Source organism: Pinus tabuliformis, chromosome 7 (assembly GCF_031772625.1).
Source record: "Pinus tabuliformis cultivar Carrire ecotype Pingquan chromosome 7, CPIR1, whole genome shotgun sequence".
Classification (NCBI taxonomy): domain Eukaryota; kingdom Viridiplantae; phylum Streptophyta; class Pinopsida; order Pinales; family Pinaceae; genus Pinus; species Pinus tabuliformis.
In genome coordinates, this window is record NC_142293.1 from 1,526,745,811 (window position 1) to 1,526,754,767 (window position 8,957).

The following is an 8,957-nucleotide window of genomic DNA, read 5'->3' on the forward strand; positions in this document are numbered from 1 at the left end:
CACCAAGCCAAACTTCAAATGATATTGAATCCAACCTATAATCCTATCGGGTCCGTTTTTATATTGCTATCACAAGTCGCAAGTGCTACAGTCATAATCCCTTTATATTTTAGTTTTATAACGGAAATACACCAATACACAGAAAAAGCCCGACAAACACTTTTGTATCGGAACTCAAATTTTATAGAGCCGCATTTATAATTCCTTTCAGGTCCGCCCTGATTGTAATCTCATGTCGCATGTCAACGGCCCTTTGTATTGTGCTACCCGATCGCCGATCGTCGATATTGGTATATCGCATATCACAGGGTCGCGGGTCCATGGCATCACCCCTTTGTATGTTGCGATGCGATATATCTCAATCGCATATCGTCGATCGTTATCGTACATCGGCCCTTCGCTATGCTTCGGTCCTTTCCCTTTTGTTCTGTGCGATGCGATAAGTCGCAATCCAATATCGCATGGTCTTTGGGCCTGCGGGTTAAGTCGTCCCTTTAGAAATATTGCGATGCGATGTGTAATCTCCGCAGTTGACCTGCGCGCTCGATCAACGGTCCACGTTGTGTCACTGGATCGTGATTGCAATTTCCATAGGGCCACCTCTGATATACTCCGTCGATGCGATATCACCGAACCCTCGGATGCAATCCGCCGATTTGATCTAGACCGTTGATCGGTCTGATCTAATGACTCTGGTGCATTCTCCGCTGAACTCTGTTTTCCGCCATTCTTCATGGTTTTTGCTTGCGATAATGTTTTCCAATAGTTTTCAAGACTTAGACTTAGAGGTTTTAGGATCCATTTTGGATCACACCTTCCCATTGAAAAGCTTTTAGACCACCAAAAGTTGGTTTTTAGGCATCAATCAAGTGAGGATACAACTCCCTCACTTTTTTAACTTCTATCCATCGAGCTCTGCTTGGATTTGAAACTTTGAGTCCCACTCTCAGGTACTCAACATCCCCTTGACGTGTAGTTCTTACCTTCCTGTCCAGAACTGTGTCCTCCTGTAACTCATTGAGATACTCACGCAACAAATCCCTAATAGAAGGCAACTGACTTTGCTCTTCAGGATCTTCAATCAATGAAGGTTCATACAATCTCAAGTTTTCTACATTAACAACTGAATAGATCTGCATATAAGCTGGCAAATCAAGGTGAAAATCATTTTCACCAATTTTATCAAGTATCTTGAAAGGTCCATATGTTATTGGTTTTAGCTTCTTACCTTCACCTTGCATTTTTTCTTTGTTGATGTATAGCCAGACTTGATCACCAAATTGAAAACTATGCTTAACCCGATGCTTGTCATGTCTTGCCTTGTACTTGGCTTTACTTCTTTCCAGTTGTTCCTGTACTGCTTGGTGACTTTCTTGGATTTGTCCAATGAACTTGGTTTCTTTGTCCACATCACTGTATCTATCAACTGCTATGTCTTTACCAAAGACAAAATCCAAGGGAGATTTTGATATAAAACGAAAACAAGTCTCAAAAGGAGATCTCTGAGTAGAAGAGTGCTTGGCACGGTTGTAAGCATGTTATACATAACACAAATGCTCATCCTAAAGCTTGGGATGCTTGCTGCAATAGCCTCTGAGCAACTGGATCACTATCATGTTGACCACTTATGTCTGACCATCTGTTTTTGGATGAAGTGTTGTGCTCTTCTTGAACCTGGTGTCCATCAACTCCCATGTATTTTACCAAAACTTACCAATAAATTGAGAATCTCGATAAGATATAATAGAAGTGGTTAAACCAAAATGAATCCATACATTCTGAAAGAACAACTTTGATGTTTTTTCAGCTGTAACCTGCTTGTCACAAGGTATCAAAATACACATTTTACTGAACCTATCCACAACATACAAATAATCATGACCTCTCCTAGATTTTGGCAATCCCCTAACAAAATCCATGGTAACACTTTCCCAAGGATGAGAAGGAATTGGAAGTGGAGTGTACAAGACTAATTTTCTATTACTTGGTTTGCTTGTACCACACATAGTACACCCTTTGATATATCTAGAAATTGTCTCATGCATTCTTGGCCAATAACAGAACCTTTACAATTGTGCAATTGTTTTACTTACAGCAAAATGACCTGATATGAGAGAAGTGTGTGCTTCTCGGATTATGTTAACTCTTTCAGTTTGTGGAATGCATAACTTTCCAAAATGATATAAGAGTTGGTCCTTCACATAATAATCCAATTCTTCTACCTGTTTTCCATGACTTAAAGTTGCATATACATCTTTAAAATCTACATCTTGAGCATATTGTTCAATGTAACTTTCATGCATTACTAAGTTATGCTTAAGTATAGTAGATTCATTTATGATTGGTCTTGATAACATGTCTGCAACCTTATTGTGTATGCCCTTCTTATATCTAATGGCAAGATGAAATTGCTATAGAAAACCCATCCACCTATAATGTCTTCGTTACTGCAATTTAGTTTGTGAGTGAAAATATTGAAGTGGTTGATGATCTGTATGTATGATTGTTTCTTTACCCATTAGGTAATGTTTCCACTTTTTCACACTTTATACTAATGCATACAATTCTCTATCATATGTGGGATAATTAACTACTGCAGAAGTAAATGTCTCAGAATGATAGCATATGGGTTTGTCGTGTTGCATCAACACTACTCCCATGGCATAGTCACTGGCATCTATCTCAATCTCAAATGGATGTTGAAGATCTGGCAATGCTAGTACTGGTGCTGTACTAATTTTCTCTTTTAAGGTGTCAAAGGCTTTCTGTTGTTTGCCTCCCCACTTAAACACACGTTTCAATCATGTTAAAGCATGTAATGGAGTTGCAATCAAAGAAAAGTTAGCAATAAACTTTCTCTAGTATTTTGCTTCCCCTAGGAAACTCCTAACCTCTGTAGCAGATTTTGGTTTAGGCCAGTTCACAATGACTTCAACCTTAGAGGGATCTATCTTCAATTCACCACCCCCCACAGAATGACCCAAATAATTTAAAGATGTTCTGCCAAATTCACATTTTGACAGTTTTACATAGAGATTTTATCTTTTTACAACATCTAAAGTCTGCTTTACATGCTTCACATGGTCTTCCCATATCTTACTAGAAACAAGAATGTCATCTAAATAAAAAATTACAAAGTCATCAATAAAAGGTCTGAGTACATCATTCATAACTCGCATAAATGTAGCAGGAGCATTAGTTAAGCCAAAAGGCATAACCAACCATTCATAAAGTCCTTGCTTTGTCTTGAAAGCAGTCTTCCATGCATCCTGTTCTGCAACTTTGACCTGATGATAACCACTTCGCAAGTCTAACTTAGAAAATAAACTACTTCTTTCAATTTATCTAATAAATCATCAATACAAGGAAGAGGATAACGATTCTTGATCGTTATTTTATTTAGTGCTCTATAATCAATGCACATTCTCCACGAACCATCTTTCTTTCTCACCAGCACGATTGGAGATCCACATGGTGATGTGCTTGGTCGTATAAACCCTTTATCGAGCAACTCCTATACCTGCTTCTTTATCTTTGCATTCTCTAAAGCTGACAACCTGTACATTCCAATGTTAGGTAATGGAGCATCTTGCTGCAAATAAATATCATGTACTATTTCTCGCTTGGGTGGCAGACCTTTTGGTTCTTGAAATAGAACATCATATTCTGAAACAACTTTAACTAAATCAGCTTTCTATTTAGAATCACAACCTTCAAATACATTGGTTTTATTAGGGTCCTTTTCCTTTACAACCATTAGTAAAAATTGCTTACTTGAATTCACAATTCTTTTCATCTATCCTGAGTTTATGAGAGAATAGTTACCTTTGAGTTTATGAGCTCTTACAATATATTCCATTCCATCTTTAGTGAGTTGATACTTATTTTCAGCTCTATAGAAAATAGCTTTCCTATCATACAAGTATGGACTTCCCAAAACAATACCACATATATCCAATGGAACTATATCTAACTCAACCTCATCTACAAATGTTGATCCAATAGCAAACCTAAGTTTACATTGTCTCGTTACTTGTAGCTTTGTTTTATCACACACCCAACCTAATGGATATGGCTTCTCATGAGGTTTTGTTTGTAATCCCAACTTCTTTACAAATGTTTCAGAAATCAAATTTACTTGTGATCCACTATCAAACAAAGTATCAATCTTATTGTGCTTGGAAATTACTCTAATACGAAAAATCTCATTTCTTTCCCTCTCATTACTTTCATTATCAATAGATTGTGTAGAATTACCTTTAGATGCTTCAGAATCTTTACCTTTAATACATGTGGCTATAACTGTTGTTTCATCGCCTGAATTTGATCCCAAGTCTTGTTGAATAGCTGCAACATTCTTTTTCTTCTTTCCACCGAACTTCTTAGGTCTCCGTTCTAGATGCAAAAACCAGTAGTGTGCCTCATCGTGTCCTTATTTCTTGCAATGAGTGCATGAAGGTTTATCCTTCTTTACAATGTTTGCTTTCCTCTCCTTCCATTTCAGTTTCTTCTTTTCCTTACTCTTGCTTACAGAATATGTTATGAATATAATTCATAACAATTAGATAAATAAAATAAATATTAATATTAAATAATTAAATATTATTTAGGTTAAATAGTCATTAAATTAAGTGAAAAGGCATGTCTAAAAGACATGCCCATTCACGAAAGGTCACCTGCTGAGGTATAAAAGCAGGGTCCTCATTGTACATTCAAATCATCTTATACATTTTATATATATTAATAAATTATTATATTAAATACCTGTGTGTATTTTTATATTAAAATCTACAAGCTATCAGTTTTCTTGCTTCAGCCATAGTTTTTATGCTACAGTGGTATCAGAGCCATGGCACACGATATAATCATGCGGGCCTTTGAACGTAGTTGGCCGCACAATATATCATTACATTCACGTTTTGAATCCATGGAGAATTCTAATAAAATTCAAGAAGTATTTTGGCATTTAGAAAAATCATGTGCTGAAGCTACAACATGTTTTAAGGAGACTTGTGCAGAAATCGATAATACATATTCACCGCTCGAACCAGATTGGCAAGAGCTGAAACGAATGAAGGAAGAGAGTGAGAAGGAGAAGAGAGGGGAGGATAAGGGTGAACCAGAGGCTAAAGTTGGAAAAAAATGGACCCTTGAAGGTGAAGAATCTGATGATGATGATGTATTGGCTGTTATGAAAGCACATGGAGATGTTCCTGGGTTTGAAAATGGAAATGTTGTAATGGTTGATTTAGAGGATGAAAATATACAAAATGGAGAGGCCATGAAGATTGATAAATCCGATGCTAATGTTGAAGATGAAATTGATCCTCTGGATGCATTCATGAATACTTTGGTTGCATCTGACATGGAAAATTTGAATAGCACAGCAGAAAATTCCATGCCTAGTAATGAAATTGAGAATGAAGCCAAAGGTGTAGGCTCCAAAGGAAAGAGGACTTTCAAAAACACTCTCGGGAGAATTATACTAGGTGAGGGGTCTGATACGGATAACGAAGAAGATGAAGACTTCAATGAAGATCAAGTGGATGATGAAAATGATGACGAGTTCATGAAGAGAGTGAAGAAAACTAAAGTTGAGAAACTATCTATTGTGGACCACTCCAAGGTGCAGTATGCTCCTTTCAAGAAAGACTTTTACCGGGAAGTAAGAGAAATATCTCTGATGACATTAGAGGAAGTTGCACTTTACAGAAAGCAGCTTGAGTTGAAGATTTGTGGAAAAGATATACCGAAGCCTGTCAAGACATGGAACCAGACTAGATTGACTTGTAATGTCCTCGAAGTCATCAAAAAATTAGGCTTCGAGAAGCCTATGTCTATTCAAGCTCAGGCCCTTCCTGTGATCATGAGTGGAAGAGACTGTATCGGTGTAGCAAAAATAGGTTCGGGTAAGGCTCTTGCATTTGTTTTGCCTATGCTAAGGCATATTAAAGATCAGCCTCCTCTTGCTACAGGTGATGGACCAATTGGTTTGATTATGGCTCCCACGAGAGAGCTTGTTCAACAGATTCACTCTGATATCAAGAAATTTGCTAAGATTTTAGGATTGAATTGCATACCTGTCTATGGAGGTTCAGGAGTAGCACAACAAATTAGTGATTTGAAGAAAGGTACTGAAATTGTGGTATGCACACCTGGTAGAATGATTGATATCTTATGTACAAGTGGTGGTAAGATATCAAATCTTCGTAGAGTCACCTACCTTGTTATGGATGAAGCTGATAGGATGTTTGATATGGGTTTTGAGCCTCAAATAACTAGAATTGTTCAAAATACCAGACCAGACAGACAAACTGTGCTCTTCTCTACCACATTTCCTAGGCAGGTAGAGGTTCTTGCTCGCAAAGTATTGAATAAGCCAGTGGAAATTCAAGTTGGTGGACGTAGTGTTGTTAATAAGGATATAACGCAATCTATAGAGGTTCGCCCCGAAGGTGAAAGATTCTTGAGACTTTTGGAGCTTCTTGGTGAGTGGTATGTAAAGGGAAAAATTTTAGTCTTTGTACATTCACAGGAAAAATGTGACATTCTGTTCAAGGAATTGCTTAAACATGGCTATCCATGTCTTTCTCTTCATGGGGCCAAGGACTAGACAGATCGGGAGTCTACAATTTCTGACTTTAAAAGCAATGTCTGTAATTTGTTAATTGCCACTAGTGTTGCAACAACGGAGTCTCTTAGTCATGCATTGGACATTAAGGATACCGACCCTACAGAGTCGATTTCTATCCTTCGTCAGATAATTGAAAACCCTTCTTCATCCTCTGAAGCTATCCGGGTCAAGGAGCAGGCGATTTCCAACCTTTCTGATCTTCTCACACAGGAGAAGAGTGGGGAAGAGCTGAGGAGTCTCCTGACACTTTTACGCCCCTTATACGTTCCACCTGCTCAACAAGGGACTATTAATCTTCAGAGTGGTATTCTTCATGCCGAGGAGAAGGATTATAAAATAGGTTTCAGCTACTTCTTTGAGGCATTTGAGGCTTTTAATGCTCTTGAGGATCCGCGTGCAGTATTTAGTTTGAAGTACATGCTTTTGTGCAAGATCAAGGTCAACGATGTAGCGTGACCGTTGAACGACGTCAGTTGGGTGAGTACCGGGTTATAAAAATTTGATATATAAATTATATAATTACATATATATTATAACCTTATAATATATATATAGTTTATAATTTTATATATATATATATATATATATAGATATAAAAGAGAGAAAAAAAAATTACTTGAGTTATTAAAAAAAAAAAAATAATAATAATAATAATAAAATTGAAGTTATAAAATATATATATATATTATAGAATTAAACAAATAAAAATATATATATAGAGTTTAAAAAAAAAAATAATAAATAAATTATTAGACTTAAAAAAAAGAAGAAGAAGAAGAAGAAGGGAAATATATATATATACAAGGAAATAGTACTGATAAGCTACATGACGAATCAATGACGAGACGACAGACACTAAATGAAGAAAACCCCCAGCAATATAGCTTTGAGGACAAAGCTTCCGAAGGGAGAGGCTATGTTATGAATATAATTCATAACAATTAGATAAATAAAATAAATATTAATATTAAATAATTAAATATTATTTAGGTTAAATAGTCATTAAATTAAGTGAAAAGGCATGTCTAAAAGACATGCCCATTCATGAAAGGTCACCTACTGAGGTATAAAAGCAGGGTCCTCATTGTACATTCAAATCATCTTATACATTTATATATAATAATAAATTACATTATTAAATACCTGTGTGTATTTTTATATTAAAATCTACAAGCTATCGGTTTTCTTGCTTCAGCCATATTTTTTATGCTACAGAATATTTATATGATCCCCCAACCTCTGGGTTTACATTCTTACCTCTAGCCTCTAGATGTGTCGCTTGAACTGATACATCATCTAAGCTAGTGGGATTAAACGTGAGTAGAGTATGCTTTAAATAACCATGCATACCACCTATATACTTCAATAAAGTCTCAGGTGAGTCCAAGGATATACCTAGAGTTAAAGCTCTCTTTCTGAATTCCTAAGTATAACTTTGTACACTTTGACCCTTCAACTGAGAGAGAGTTTGCCAACTCATCATTGCCTGCTACATGAAAGCTAAAGGATAGAATTGCTTTTTGATAGCAGAAACAAATTCATTCCAGGTATAAATGATTTTACCATCTTTTTGTAGATCATCTTGTGTCTTTCCTTCCCACCATACTAGTGTTGTTCCTCCAAGTCGAAGGCTAGCCAGCTGAATCTTTCTCCTTTCTGAATCAATGTTCTGCACCCTACAATATACATCAATCTATCTTATCCAATTATCTAACTTCTCTGCATTAAGTTCTCCGTCATAAATTGGCAAATCAAACTTCACATCTAATTTAATCAAAGAAGTTTTATTCTTTTTCTTATCATGGCTAGTTTTATGCGAAGAAGATGATGAGGATGATGAAGGTGATGATGGAGGAGATGGTGGAGAAGGAATTTCTCCTTATACTTTGCCTTCTGGAGGGGCAACTAGAAAAGGTTCCTATGCTCCTTTGTCTGGTTTGGGTTTTGAAGTGCTTTCACCTCGACCCTTCTTAAACTCCAGATACATCTCTTCCACCATGCCTCGCATGGCCATAAAACTGTCCATGAACTCAGATTTTGATCCTAGTGGAGCTTCTTCTGCCATTCTCCTTTGAGAATAGACTCTTCCAATCTCTGGATTGGCATCAACTAGTTCTCCTTCTCCTAGTTTGAGATTTAATCTAGTTAGCATTCAAAATCCAACACAAGCTTGTCTAACCTTAACAAAACCTTAAGCTCTGATACCACTTGATCTGAAAATGAGATCTTAAATCAATATTAAGGTATTACAGACTCATGTGCAGGAATGCCTATATTATTTAGTGCAACGAATCAAAAATATTGCGAATAATATAGACAATGA

The 8,957-nt window shown here is 36.4% G+C and overlaps 1 pseudogene; it reads left to right on the forward strand.

Moving 5' to 3' along the window:
• Window positions 1-4,849: 4,849 nt before the first annotated feature.
• LOC149253650 (DEAD-box ATP-dependent RNA helicase 42-like) lies at window positions 4,850-7,090 on the forward strand (annotated as a pseudogene).
• Window positions 7,091-8,957: the final 1,867 nt, after the last annotated feature.